At 45.2% G+C, this 16,068-nt stretch overlaps 1 protein-coding gene across 5 annotated transcripts in view; it reads left to right on the top strand.

The window, feature by feature from the left end:
* The first annotated feature begins 10,820 nt into the window (after positions 1–10,820).
* LOC129827776 (janus kinase and microtubule-interacting protein 1-like) overlaps positions 10,821–16,068 on the top strand; it is a 62,757-nt gene continuing 57,509 nt past the window's right edge. For all 5 annotated transcript variants that reach the window (XM_055888949.1, XM_055888947.1, XM_055888950.1 and 2 more), the window contains exon 1: positions 10,821–11,207. The gene's annotated coding sequence lies outside the window, so the exon portion shown is untranslated. The remainder of the gene's footprint in view (positions 11,208–16,068) is intronic.

Raw genomic sequence — 16,068 nt, 5'->3', positions numbered from 1 at the left:
GAATCTCTCCAGAAATAAGTCTCTCACTGTTGCCGCCTGCTACCGACCCCCCTCAGCTCCCAGCTGTGCCCTGGACACCATCTGTGAATTGATCGCTCCCCATCTAGCTTCAGAGTTTGTTCTGTTAGGTGACCTAAACTGGGATATGCTTAACACCCCGGCTGTCCTACAATCTAAGCTTGATGCCCTCAATCTCACTCAAATCATCAAGGAACCCACCAGGTACAACCCTAAATCCGTAAACATGGGCACCCTAATAGACATTATCCTGACCAACTTGCCCTCCAAATACACCTCTGCTGTCTTCAATCAAGATCTCAGCGATCACTGCCTCATTGCCTGTATCCGCCACGGGTCCGCGGCCAAACGACCACCCCTCATCACTGTCAAACGCTCCCTAAAACACTTCAGCGAGCAGGCCTTTCTAATCGACCTGGCCCGGGTACCCTGGAAGGATATTGACCTCATCCCGTCAGTTGAGGATGCCTGGTCATTCTTTAAAAGTTACTTCCTCACCATATTAGACAAGCATGCTCCGTTCAAAAAATGCAGAACCAAGAACAGATATAGCCCTTGGTTCACTCCAGACCTGACTGCCCTCGACCAGCACAAAAACATCCTGTGGCGAACTGCAATAGCATCGAAGAGCCCCCGCGATATGCAACTGTTCAGGGAAGTCAGGAACCAATACACGCAGTCAGTCAGGAAAGCAAAGGCCAGCTTTTTCAAGCAGAAATTTGCATCCTGTAGCTCTAACTCCAAAAAGTTCTGGGATACTGTAAAGTTCATGGAAAACAAGAGCACCTCCTCCCAGCTGCCCACTTCACTGAGGCTAGGTAACACGGTCACCACTGATAAGTCCGTGATAATCGAAAACTTCAACAAACATTTCTCAATGGCTGGCCATGCCTTCCTCCTGGCGACTCCAACCTTGGCCAACAGCCCCGCCCCCCCCGCTGCTACTCGCCCAAGCCTCCCCAGCTTCTCCTTTACCCATATCCAGATAGCAGATGTTCTGAAAGAGCTGGAAAACCTGGACCCATACAAATCAGCTGGGCTTGACAATCTGGACCCCCTATTTCTGAAACTGTCCGCCGCCATTGTCGCACCCCCTATTACCAGCCTGTTCAACCTCTCCTTCGTATCATCTGAGATCCCCAAGGATTGGAAAGCTGCCGCGGTCATCCCCCTCTTCAAAGGGGGAGACACCCTGGACCCAAACTGTTACAGACCTATATCCATCCTGCCCTGCCTATCTAAGGTCTTCGAAAGCCAAGTCAACAAATAGATCACTGACCATCTCGAATCCCACCGTACCTTCTCCGCTGTGCAATCCGGTTTCCGAGCCGGTCACGGGTGCACCTCAGCCACGCTCAAGGTACTAAACGATGTCATAACCGCCATCGATAAAAGACATTACTGTGCAGCCGTCTTCATCGACCCGGCCAAGGCTTTCGACTCTGTCAATCACCATATTCTTATCGGCAGACTCAGTAGCCTCGGTTTTTCTAATGACTGCCTTGCCTGGTTCACCAACTACTTTGCAGACAGAGTTCAGTGTGTCAAATCGGAGGGCATGTTGTCCGGTCCTCTGGCAGTCTCTATGGGGGTACCACAGGGTTCAATTCTCGGGCCGACTCTTTTCTCTGTATACATCAATGATGTTGCTCTTGCTGCGGGCGATTCCCTGATCCACCTCTACGCAGACGACACCATTCTGTATACTTCCGGCCCTTCCCTGGACACTGTGCTATCTAACCTCCAAATGAGCTTCAATGCCATACAACACTCCTTCCGTGGCCTCCAACTGCTCTTAAACGCTAGTAAAACCAAATGCATGCTTTTCAACCGTTCGCTGCCTGCACCCGCACGCCCGACTAGCATCACCACCCTGGACGGTTCCGACCTAGAATATGTGGACATCTATAAGTACCTAGGTGTCTGGCTAGACTGCAAACTCTCCTTCCAGACTCATATCAAACATCTCCAATCCAAAATCAAATCTAGAGTCGGCTTTCTATTCCGCAACAAAGCCTCCTTCACTCACGCCGCCAAACTTACCCTAGTAAAACTGACTATCCTACCGATCCTCGACTTCAGCGATGTAATTTACAAAATAGCCCCCAACACTCAATTCAGAAAACTGGATGCAGTTTATCACAGTGCCATCCGTTTTGTTACTAAAGCACATTATACGACCCACCACTGCGACCTGTTTGCCCTAGTCGGCTGGCCCTCGCTACAAGTTCGTCGTCAGACCCACTGGCTCCAGGTCATCTACAAGGCTATGCTAGGTAAAGTGCCGCCTTATCTCAGTTCACTGGTCACGATGGCTACACCCACCCGTAGCACGCGCTCCAGCAGGTGTATCTCACTGATCATCCCTAAAGCCAAAACCTCATTTGGACGCCTTTCCTTCCAGTTCTCTGCTGCCTGCGACTGGAACGAATTGCAAAAATCTCTGAAGTTGGAGACTTTTATCTCCCTCAACAACTTTAAAAATCTGCTATCCGAGCAGCTAACCGATCGCTGCAGCTGTACATAGTCCATCTGTAAACTACCCACCCAATTTACCTACCTCACCCCCATACTGCTTTTATTTATTTACTTTTCTGCTCTTTTGCACACCAGTATCTCTTCCTGCACACGATCATCTGATGATTTATCACTCCAGTGTTAATCTGCTAAATTGTAATTACTCGATGTATTGCCTACCTCATGCCTTTTGCACACATTGTATATAGATTCTCTTTTTTTTCTACCATGTTATTGACTTTATTGACTATAACTCTGTGTTGTTGTCTGTTCACACTGCTATGCTTTATCTTGGCCAGGTCGCAGTTGCAAATGAGAACTTGTTCTCAACTAGCCTACCTGGTTAAATAAAGGTGAAATAAAATAAAAAAATAAATTCCTCCTGACAGAGCTGGTGTAACTGAGTCAGGTTTGTATGCCTCCTTGCTCGCACATGCTTTTTCACTTCTGCCCACAAATTTTCTATAGGATTGAGGTCAGGGCTTTGTGATGGCCACTTCAATACCTTGACTTTGTTGTCCTTAAGCCATTTTGCCACAACTTTGGAAGTATGCTTGGGGTCATTGTCCATTTGGAAGACCCATTTGCGACCAAGTTTTAACTTCCTGACTGATGTCTTGAGATGTTGCTTCAATTTATCCACATAATTTTCTATCCTCATGATGCCATCTATTTTGTGAAGTGCACCAGCCCCTCCTGAAGCAAAGCACCACCACAACATGATGCTGCCACCCCTGTGCTTCACGGTTGGGATGGTGTTCTTCCGCTTGCAAGCCCCCCCTTTTCCTCCAAACATAACTATGGTCATTATGGCCAAACAGTTCCATTTTTGTTTCATCAGAAGAAGACATTTCTCCAAAAAGTATGATCTGTGTCCCCATGTGCAGTTGCAAACCGTAGTCTGGCTATTTTATGGCGGCTTTGGAGAAGTTGCTTTTTCTTTGCTGAGCGGCCTTTCAGGTTATGTCGATTTAGGACTCGTTTTACTGTGGATATAAATACTTTTGTACCTGTTTCCTCCAGCATCTTCGAAGGTCCTTTGCTCTTGTTCTGGGATTGATTTGCACTATTCGCACCAAAGTATGTTCATCTCTAGGAGACAGAACGTGTCTCCTTCCTGAGCGGTATGATGGCTGCGTGGTCCCATGGTGTTAATACTTGCGTACTATTGTTTGTACAGATGAACGTGGTACCTTCAGGCGTTTGGACATTTCTCCCAAGGATGAACCAGACTTGTGGAGGTCTACAATTGTTCTGAGGTCTTGGCTGATTTCTTTTGATTTTCCCATGATGTCAAGCAAACAGGCACTGAGTTTGAAGGTAGGCCTTGAAATACATCCACAGGTACACCTCCAATTGACTCAAATGATGTCAATTAGCCTATCAGAAGCTTCTAAAGCCATGACATCATTTTCTGGAATTTTCCAAGCTGTTTAAAGGCACAGTCAACTTGGTGTATGTAAACTTCTGACCCACTTGAATTGTGATACTGTGAATTATAAGTGAAATAATCTGTCTATAAACAATTGTTGGAAAAATTACTTGTGTCATGAACAAAGTAGATGTCCTAACCGACTTTCCAAAACTATAGTTTGTTATCAAAAAATTTGTGGAGTGGTTGAAAAACGAGTTTTAATGACTCCAACCTAAGTGTATATAGACTTCCAACTTCAACTGTACATATGAAGCGTTACATCAATGGCAGGCTGCGACAGGGTGGGACTTGGATCAACATTTGGAAAGGAGGGGATATTTCAGAGCCCGTACTGTACTGTGAACATTGACTTGGGGGAGAGAAAGGGGTCCAGGAGATGATGTGTGTGTGTGTGGGGGGGGGGGGGGGGGGGGGGGGGAGAGTGGATGAGAGGTGGGAAGGTATCAGTAGCTTCACTTGATTATCTAAATCTCCATGTAACTCAATCTCTCTCAGGTCCCATCTGAGCACTTCGGACTGTCGCTAAAGAAGCTGGTTTATAATTAGTTTAAAGCGTTAATGCTCATGAATATGTTAAGCTGATAACATCACACACTCTTGAATATATTGAAATCTTAAGCTGGTTATGTAAAGTGAATTAAGACAGAGGCTTGTTTCTACACTCAGCTCCTTTCAGCACAGCCATAGAAATAGAACCAGTGTGTAGATCACCAGTAGTGTTTTTACACTCAGCTCCTTTTAGCACAGCCATAGAAATAGAACCAACAGTGTGTAGATCACCAGTAGTGTTTTTACACTCAGCTCCTTTTAGCACAGCCATAGAAATAGAACCAACAGTGTGTAGATCACCAGCAGTGTTTTTACACTCAGCTCCTTTTAGCACAGCCATAGAAATAGAACCAACAGTGTGTAGATCACCAGTAGTGTTTTTACACTCAGCTCCTCTTTGCACAGCCATAGAGCCGACAGTGTCAATCAGCAGTGGGGTTTATACACGCTCAACCCATTCCACAACACACAAAGATGGGAAGAGTTAGGGTTGAAATTATACAAAAGCACACCTTCATTACCAGTCAATCTCTCTGCCCACCCCACATTCAAACATCACACTACATCTGATGCCCGACTGCACAGTTTGATGACGTGTCACACAACCATTGGTTGATGCACTTCAACGCCTTGAACTCGACCTGTGGAAGGGCGCGCTCCCCAGGCGTTGCTGATGCATGCCAGATCTAACAACACCTGGATAGGTATTTTACGTATCGGCTATCCACATCATATGTTATAGCAATCTGTCAGTCGATTAGACAGTCGATGATGTGACACACAACCATTGGTTGATGCATGCAACGTCTGAGCAGGGGAATGCGACCTTAGTGTGCTGTCCTCAGCATGAGGCCTAGTCTACCAACCCCACCCAACCTCCTTTGGCCCAGAAGCGATGGGCTACATATGCTGCCACTAAACCGTGCAGTAACGTTTTTTGTGTGTGTGTGTGTGTGTGTGCGCCACTCAGACAGGCCATAGCAGTAGGCAGAGAGACCGGCAGCTGGGCGTGTGTAATTCATCCAGGTCCAGGGAATTTGTGTCAGTCACACTACTGTGGGACTTCAGGCAGACTCTCATTTATGCTCACTGTTAGATATACAGGGCATCTGGAAAGTATTCAGACCCCTTGACTTTTTCCACATTTTGTTACGTCACAGCCTTATTCTCATCATCTAAACACAACACCCCATAATGACAAAGCAAAAAGAGATTTTTAGATTTTTTTGCAAATGTATTAAAAATAAAATAGTGAATTATCACATTTACATAAGTATTCAGACCCTTAACTCAGTACTTTGTTGAAGCACCTTTGTCAGCAATTACAGCCTAGAGTCTTCTTGGATATGACTCTACAAGCTTGACACAATTGTATTTGGGGAGTTTCTCCCATTCTTCTCTGCAGATCCTCTCAAGCTCTGTCAGACTTGGATGGTGAGTGTAGCTTCACAGCTATTTTCAGGTCTCTCCAGAGATGTTCGATCGCGTTCATGTCTGGGCTCTGGCTGGGCCACTCAAGGACATTGAGACTTGTCCCGAAATCACTCCTGCATTGTCTTGGCTGTGTGCTTAGGGTCACTGTCCTGTTGGAAGGTGAACCTTCGCCCCAGTCTGAGGTCATGAGCAGGTTTTCATCAAGGAACTCTGTACTTTGCTCCGTTCATCTTCCCTCGATCCTGACTAGTCTCCCAGTCCCTGCCGCTGAAAAACATCGCCACAGCATGATGCTGCCACCACGCTTCACCGTAGGGATGGTACCACGTTTCCTCCAGACGTGACACTTGGCATTCAGGCCAAAGAGCTCAATATTGGTTTCATCAGACCAGAATCTTGTTTCTCATGGTCTGAGAGTCCTTTTGGCAAACTCCAAATGGGCTGTCATGTGCCTTTTACTGAGGAGTGGCTTCTGTCTGGCCACTCCACCATAAAGGCCTAATTGGTGGAGTGCTGCAGAGATGGTTGTCCTTCTGGAAGGTTCTCCCATCTCCACAGAGGAACTCTGTCAGAGTGATCATCGGGTTCTTGGTCACGAACCACCAACTCCAATTGCTCAGTTTGGCCTGGTGGCCAGCTCTAAGAAGAGTATTGGTGGTTCCAAACTTCTTCCATTTAAGAATGAAGGAGGCCACTGGGACCATCAATGCTGCTGAATTTTTGGGGTTGGTACCCTTCCCCAGATCTGTGCCTCGACACAATCCTGTCTCAAAGCGCTGCGGACAATTCCTTAAATCTCATGGCTTTGTTTTTGCTCTGACATGCACCGTCAACTGTGGGACCGTTTATAAACAGGTGTGTGCCTTTCCAAATCAATTGCATTTACCACAGGTGGAATCCAATCAAATTGTTGAAATATCTCAAGGATGATCAATGTAAACAGGATGCACCTGAGTTCAGTGTCGATTATCATAGCAAAGGGTCTGAATACCTATGTAAATAAAAAAAATATATTTATTTTTATACATTTGCCAAAAAATAAAAACAGTTTTTGCTTTGTCATTATGGGGTATTGTGTGTAGATTGATGAGGGGAAAAAATGATTTAATCCATTTTAGAATAAGGCTGTAACGTAACAAATCTGTGGAAAAAGTAAATGGGTCTGAATACTTTCCGAATGTACTGTACATACTTATACTGCTGGGTGATGTTCACTTACAAACGCTCCTCCTATTCAAACATTCCCATAGTCAGTCCAAGTGTGCTGTGGGAGTTGGTTTTTACTGTTAGTATGCAGCTGCATTGATTGTCTTGAATTCCTGCTGGACAGGATGAGCAGGCAGTCACCAGATATAAGAGCAAAGGGAAGCAAATGGAACAGGCTAGGGCCCAAACCTCTGAAGGTTTTTTGCCACATTCAGTCCACTTCAAAGGACCACAGGTTAATTGGGTATCATCCATATTCAATGGCCTATTATTAGGATATAGGACTGCTGTATTATTATGCCTAGTTTAAAGGGGAGGCTTCATGCGCTGACCATCAGGGCTGGGTAGATCACTTTCTAAATGTAATCTGTTGAAGTTACCTGTACAACATTGAAATCAGTAACGTAACTTTTGGATTACCCAAACTCAGTAACGTAATCTGACTACATTCCTTTACTTTTAGATTACTTTCCCATTAAGAGGCATTAGAAGACAAAAATGATTGTTAACAATTGAAAGACATTGTTATGAATCCCTTTGGCCCAACAGTCTGGGGGGGGGGGGTGGTAATGGGACCCGTAACACAACTCACACAAATTATAATAGTGAAAACGTAACAGTGAGAACAAATAACCACGACACTTAAATCTACCGTCAAACTCAGGGTTTATTAGTAAACACACGGTAATGGGGGGGGGGGGGGGGGGGGGCAGGAAAAGGGGCTGAGCTGGACCCAAGGAAAGAAAGAATAAGCATCCAAAAACACCCCTAAGCTAGACTAGCCTATTTCAACAACAGCTAACTAACTAACCACAAACACCCCTAAGCTAGACTAGCCTATTTCAACAACAGCTAACTAACTAACCACAAACACCCCTAAGCTAGACTAGCCTATTTCAACAACAGCTAACTAACTAACCAAAAACACAGTGGGTGGTCCACCCAGTTCTAACTAGTGTATATAACAAAGTTTACCTACGGGTAGTGTATGCCCATGGGCGAACTGTCTGGTTACCCCCTTTTCCTACTATCAAACAAACACCATAACAAACGCAATACTCACAGGTGGGGACAAAGTGACATGTAGATGCTAAACCACACAATGGATCTACAGACATATGGCATTTACAGAGAGATTGAGCTCTAGAGAACACAACTGACAGGGTTTTTAAACCAAGGGAAAGGGACTGTGATTGGGTAAGGGAAAAGGAGCAGGTGTATTCCGATTAGCAACTGATTGATGACTGATTGGGGAATGATGATTGTCACCTGTGAGTAGGGGAGAAGGACAACAAAAATACACACAGGATACACACAGAATACTTGTATCCGTAACAGACATCTATTGCAGGATAAATCAATGTTAAAGTTTACATAGCTGGCCATACATGTTACATTTTACTTTATGGGTTGATTATGTAGGCTTCTTCTAACCCATCGCTTTCTACTACATATAATAATACGATTAAATTATATCTTTACTTTAAAAACCTAAGTCTATCAGAATTCCAGTCATTCCAATAAATGTTATACCCCTTGATCTTCAAGAATAGGACTTGAAAATAAAGATTAGCCAAATTGTTTTACCTGAACATGACCCCAAAACTAAGGACTTAGTTTTAGCCAGCCCTACTCTGTTGTTTATGATTTTGTTGTCCTGGAGGGCTGATTGTGCTCATTGATTCGAGTTGAAAAATAAATTCTGTGCACATGGAATGGCATGCTTTGAGGCCTACTGAAAAGTGCTATATACATGTGAAAAATGAATGCCATATGCTGCATTTGCTATAGGCCTATTGTTTTCCTATTTGTTGGTGACACTTTGATATCTTGATAATATGCAGCTGTTTAAAGGGCATATCCACAGATGAAACAATAATAAAACGGTTGCTGAGGGATGGGCCTGGAGAAATGTAGCCACTCAGATAAATAGTGTGGTGGTTCATTTCTTTACTATCAAATGAGGAGAGACAAACTTTTCACACAAGACAGAGTTATACTTACACTAAATCTTTAGTGAGAGCGTTGCGATAGCGATGGCTGGTCGACGAATCACCGTCTCAGAGGATCCGTTGAGAGCGCCAACACAAAGGCTACTGAGATCTTTCATAGCAAAGATCCACCCCCTAGTCCCTCCTTTGGCATTGGGGGATGTGTGTGGTAGTGTCTGGAAACATTGTACGTCATCTCTGATGTTGCACTTATCCTGGCATAGTCTATGACCTAGAGGCTCACTCCCCTCAGTGAGCTTGTCCAGGAGTGTGGTCAAGAAGGAACGAGATCGGAACCTCGTCTTATAGGGGCCAAACTGAACGATAATTTATAGTGAATGTTATCTGCCTTCGGGATAATCTTTTCTCGTTTAAAAAGTCTTACCTTGTGACTCGTTCCAAACATCTGTGGTTTGTTATGTAGCTATAAGACGAGGTTCCGATCTCGTTCCTGGTACTCATAAAACAAAAACACCAACTCGACCAATGGCATAAATCAATTGTCAACTCCAGATACCCGCATCTCAAGTAAAACCCCTTCTTGACCCCACTCTTGGACCAGCTCACTGAGGGGAGTGAGCCTCTAGGTCATACACTATCCCAGGATAAGTGCAACATCAGAGATGACATACAATGTTTCCAGACACTACCACACACATCCCCCAATGCCAAAGGAGGGAGTGACTGTGGCACAGACATTGTGGAGACAAGTCTCTGATTTGTGGTCAGACTCGTTCAGGTCGAACAAATTTAAATGTGCGCCTTTTTTCAATGCTGATTTTAATGTCATTGAGAAAATCGTAAACATCATCGTAAACATCCTTCCTGAATTTAAAAATAATCCTCGAAGCATTTCAAAAGTATCTGTAATCCGATTACAATATTTTAGCTGGTAATGTAACGGATTACCGTTTTTGAAATCCCTTACATGTAACGGATTACATAGCTCAATGGTCAACACTGCTGACATTGAGTTATAACGGCTCTGATGATGCACGCTGCTCCCGTACGCTCATACCGCCATGCAGTGTCATTCCTGAACATGCAGTCAGCTGTCGTGACTTTTGCCTTACCTGCGACGTCCGTGATTTTCCCACGTCCACGTAGCGTTGGGTTTTCTCTCGTTTTATATGCCGCGTTCACGTCATAGTTGGAACTAGGAAACTCAGAAATGTCGGACTAGTAGTTGTACACGTACTGTGTTCAACGAATCAGCAAGGGGGCGGCAGGTAGCCTAGTGGTTAGAGCGCTCGAATCCCCGAGCTGATAAGGTAAAAATATGTCGTTCTACCCCTGAACAAGGCAGTTAACCCACTGTTCAGGGGCAGTCATTGAAAATAATAATTTGTTCTTAACTGACTAGCCTAGTTAAATAAAGGTAAAACAAATTATAATAATAAATAAAACAAATCGCACATTTCCAAGTTCTGACTAACATATGAACCCGACATCATAGGCTACCATCCAGTCTTTATAGCTGGGGAGCGTTCAGCAGGACGTTTTGAACGTTCAGATATACATATGTTGAGTCTATGTAGAACAAATATGCCTCTCCGACATAAGGAATCACGTTAGCTCTATTCACGGCATTTCTATCTGCAACGTTCGAAAACGTTTGGCAACTGAACGTGGCCTTGGGACGCTGGATGAAACGTTTTGAAAGCCGACGTCACGTGTAGGCGTGGCGTGTGCCAGCGTGCCGGGTGTGCCTGGAGAAACCCACAGCAGAACAGTAAATCCAGTCTGGCCACCACGTTAACGTTTTAGTGCAATTTAGCCTACATTTTGCTCAACGTTACCCTCTGCTGCTAGTTAAAACGGGATGAATTAATAGCAGGCTATTTGAGAGTTCAAGTTAGTCTGCCCGACGGAAAAAATAACGGCCAGCTGCACAGCATCTCTCAAATCGAGGTGAGGTGTGCGCTCCCTCTCTCGGACGGATGCCGACGCACCGCTGCGGTAGTGGATGAGAACCAGTCAACCAGAAACGTTTGACATCTCTATCGGAGCCCCAAACAGACAAGGCTACCTCCCACTTGATGACAGACACCATTTAAGTAAGTGTGTATGTTGGCCAGTTGGTCAGCCCCATAGCTCTGCTGGCTAATAAATGTGTGCTACCTGCGCAAACTCCGACAGGCAGGCAGACTGGATTCTACAGAGAGCGACGTCCTCTGATAACCGGACAGTGCTGGCATCACCTCGCTGTATGGATACATGCGTTTACATTGTATCTTCTTTACAGAGTCCGTGTAAATCACTGTCTAGGCAGCGGAGGTTGCAACACGGCCAATAGTATAACATACTGTTCAACTTTTTAGAGACAGGCATATCGGTCATGATGCTGTGGTCTGCAGTCGGTGGCGGTTAATAGCTGATGTGCTGGTGACATGTCCATCTCAAGATGTTGAAATGTTAAAAAAAGAAGTTGTGATTTATGGGTCTGGACTGTAGCCAACAACGGCTTGTTAACGTTGTGCGTTACAATGGCTAGTAGCCTATATGACATTGGTGCATGGCATATGATAGCTAGGCAAAATAGATCTGATCATTAGTTAGGCTTTAACATGCTCGTTATGTTGCCCATGGATCACCAGCCACAGTCGGTTAGCTACGGGGTGGAAATGACACGAGCACCGGTGGGGCGTGATCCTCAGGCCGTGCAGCACGCTCGATACTCTGGTTTATTGCGTGTGCGTATTTGCACGTCACGGGCTGTGCTCTTCATCATGGCACCCACCCATGGCCAATGGTGGAACATTGTGTTTTTATCAGAATGACAGCCTACTACTGAATGATGTGGACACCGGCCTGATGGTGGGTTTGTACAGAGCTCCACACAGCCGAGGGTGTGGTTGGACACATATCCCTGTCAGACTAGCGGCGTACCCCCCCCCCCCCCCCCCCCCCCATCCCACGCAGTCAGGGTGATTTGACAGCTCATTACAGAGTTGGCCGAAAGAAAAGCACGTCTCTGTCGGGTCCCTTACAGTAGCCTGCACCCCTCCACCACGCTGTCGAACAGGCTTAGTGTTTTGTCGAGAGTGAGACTAGCCTACACAACCGTACTGCATATTGCATAAAACAGCTGGATGCACAGCCATTCCAGTAACGTTGCGTCGGTAAAATCACCTGAGAAGCCAAGCCAGAAAAAAAGCCATATTACAACATATGTGGTATGATAATTGCGTTGTTTGCTCTATAATTTATTCATATGCCTTGCGACCGTGATATATGCCTAAAGGCTAAAGCCGAGTCAAAATGAAGACAGTGGCAGAATAAATTCAACCACACCTTTGTTTCATCACAAAACGGGAGAGCAACCTGTCTGGTGAAGTCCACATTACATGTAACAAACAGTTACATGACCTGCAGCATGGTAAAGAAAGTTCATGTTTCTGACATTTTCAGACTACTAAATAACTATTGATTTAGAACCATGGAGAATTACTGCAAGTCACAAAGAAAACAGGAGCAGCCTCCACCATTCCAGCCTCACCTCTGCTTAGTCTAATACAGTCACAACTAAAAGATGCCAAAAACTATTTAGTCCAATCAACGTAAACTAAATATAATGTGGCTTCCATGGTTCTGATTTGTGTGTTTGTATGTGTTCATGCAAGAGGAAAATACATATTGACTCACTACTTCAAATCAAATTTTATTTGTCACATACACATGTGTTCATGTGAGTGTAGCGAAATGCTTGTGCTTCTAGTTCCGACCATGCAGTAATATCTAGTAATCTAACAACTAGCTTATACATGTAACGGATGTGAAATGGCTAGCTAGTTAGCGGGTACGCGCTAGTAGCATTTCAATCAGTTACGTCACTTGCTCTGAGACTTAAGTAGGGTTGCCCCTTGCTCTGCAAGGGCCGCGGCCTTTGTGGAGCGATGGGTAGCGATGCTTCGTGGGCAACCGTTGTTGATGTGTGCAGAGAGTCCCTGGTTCGCGCCCGTGTCGGGGCGAGGGGATGGTTTAAAGTTATACTGTTACATTGGTGCCGTGACCCGGATCACTGGTTGCTGCGGAAAAGGAGGAGGTTGAAAGGGGGGTGAGTGTAATGGATGTGAAATGGCTAGCTAGTTAGCGGGTACGCGCTAGTAGCGTTTCAATCAGTTACGTCACTTGCTCTGAGACTTAAGTAGTGTTGCCCCTTGCTCTGCAAGGGCCGTGGCCTTTGTGGAGCGATGGGTAACGATGCTTCGTGGGTGACCGTTGTTGATGTGTGCAGAGGGTCCCTGGTTCGCGCCCGTGTCGGGGCGAGGGGACGGTTTAAAGTTATACTGTTACATACACACAAGTGTACTTGTAGAGAAATGCCAATGCCCTCCTCTCATGTTTATGAAACGTCTATGACTGTCATACAGTACACACCTTTATTTTTGTTGACCTACTGTAGGCTGCTAAAATGCTTGCTCGCCTAACTTCCTTTCATGGGCAAAGTTAGCAAGTTTACATTAGCCTTCTACATCTAGCTCCATATTGAACGTGCATCCTCTGAGCCCAGGGCCACAATGTATTCTATGGTTGGATCAGAATCACCATTAGAATCATTGGCCAGTACAGATAATTAAGTAAAACCATAAATCCAGATATATGGCCTACACATACTTAGACAGAGTGGCGCTGTTTCGCTCGCTCGCATGCTTTCTCCGGTGAGATACGTTCAGCCTCCTGCGAATTGAAGGAAAATGATGAAAACAGAGAGACGAAAGACATTATTTTATGTTGTAATTATTCTTGGAAGCCTGGCTTCCCATGGCATCCATGAGTTCATGCCACTGATGATTTCTCCAAGTGGACACACTACATATGTGGCGTGTTTACATCATTATTGATGGAGGATAGCAGGTGCTTTGGGTGTGTGTGTGCACATGGGGATGAACCCAAATTTACCATCAGGTTGACTTTTTCCTAATTGGATTGTGGTACGGAAACATCGACCTAGAATAGGGCAACATCTTTAGGGCAACATTACATTTACATTTAAGTCATTTAGCAGACACTCTTATCCAGAGCGACTTACAAATTGGAAAGCAACATCTGCCTGCCCTAGACTGTTTGCTCTTTCCTCCTGCCCTAACGCACCCCTTCTCCTCTAACCCTGTCCCCCTTCCCTGTTATCCCTGCCTTTCTAATACATTTAGTATTGCCCTGCTCCGCCTTCCCTCCCTCACATTTCACATTGAGAAGTACTCTCTCCTTGCTTTCAATGCTGGGTCTGTATCCCTGTTCCTCACCTCACCTCTGACCTCCAAGCCCTCTCTCCTTAGCCTTGAGAAGGGTTAGAGGTAAGAGACCCTCCTAGAAGTAGTCTTCTAAAAGCAGTGATGGGTTTCACACCCACAGACAGTCAGGCAGTAGTGTGGAGTGGACATTTAGCCCAGTGCATTTAGACTGTGAGATGGAGAGAGGGGGGGATGAGAAGGGGGAGAGCGAGAGAGGGGGAGGCTTAATGAGATTACTGGATGCCCTATCATCTGTGTGTGAGGGGATGAGGGGCGGCTACTGCTGACACACACACAGCCAGACTCAGATTACAGACACACACACAGCCAGACACAGATAGACAGACACACACACAGAGACAGACAGTCACATGATTGTCCTACCAATGAGCACCAAACCGCTGCCTATTAACGCAGAACAGCCATACCTCTGCAGTACGATCGCACCCTCTCCTATTTAAGTCCCATCCATTGCTGCATCACATTCAACATAGTAGTCCTTTAAATGGACTGCATGATTAGTGTTGAGCCCTGCGCCCCCTCCCTTCACCAAACACTGCAGCGCCCCACATGACTTGGACTGTTGTGAATATGAGTTGTTTGTATACATGGTTGCTGTGTATGAATGACTAGAAAGTAGCTATGTGTTTGTATTGGTCCAGTCATGTGAATAGGGCTGTTAGTGTGGTGTATGTGTACGGGATCATTTTATGAGAGTATTGTGTGGTTTTGCCAGTATTATGGTTGTTTGTTGTTTTGAGTAGCATTGCAATTATAGTGTAGTTGGGTTTCGGTGTGGAGGTGTGCGAATTGGGTTGCTGTTGTTTTCTTGCCACGTTACCCTGCTCTGCCTGCCGCCCCATAGGCCTATAGTTACCCAACCTCCCAGCCACTTAACCGTAGCCAGTGGTGTAAAGTACTTAAGTAGTACTTTAAAGTATTTTTACTTAAGTATTTTTTCGGGGTACCGGTACTTTACTATTTATATTTTTGACTACTTTTACTTCACTACATTCCTAAAGAAAATCATGTACTTTTTACTCCATACATTTTCCCTGACACCCAAAAGTACTAGTTACAATTTGAATGCTTAGCAGGACAGTAAAAAGGAGTGTTGGAGTGTTCCCCTGGCTGTCAAAAAAAGCTAAATGAAAATTGTGCCGCCTGGTTTGCTAAATATAAGGAATTTCAAGTATAGCATTTACTTTTACTTTGTACTTTTACTCAAGTATGACAATTGAGTACTTTTTCTACCACTGTACTTAAGTACATTTTACTCTAGTATTTTAATGGGTTACTTTCACTTGAGCCATTTTATATTAAGGTATCTTTACCTTTACTCAAGAATGACAATTGAGTCCTTTTCCACCTCTGACCATAGCCCTGTAGTTACCCAACCTCCCAGCCACTGAACCGTAGGCCTATCGTTACCCAACCTCCCAGCCACTGAACCGTAGCCCTGTAGTTATCCAACCTCCCAGCCACTGAACCGTAGCCCTGTAGTTATCCAACCTCCCAGCCACTGAACCGTAGCCCTGTAGTTACCCAACCTCCCAGCCACTGAACCGTAGCCCTGTAGTTACCCAACCTCCCAGCCACTGAACCGTAGCCCTGTAGTTACCCAACCTCCCAGCCACTGAACCGTAGGCCTATCGTTATCCAACCTCCCAGCCACTGAACCGTA

The sequence above is a fragment of the Salvelinus fontinalis genome, chromosome 29 (assembly GCF_029448725.1).
Source record: "Salvelinus fontinalis isolate EN_2023a chromosome 29, ASM2944872v1, whole genome shotgun sequence".
In the NCBI taxonomy this organism is placed as follows: Eukaryota; Metazoa; Chordata; class Actinopteri; order Salmoniformes; family Salmonidae; genus Salvelinus; species Salvelinus fontinalis.
The sequence above is the reverse complement of the archived record's forward strand: the minus strand, read 5'-3'. Positions and strand labels throughout refer to the sequence as shown.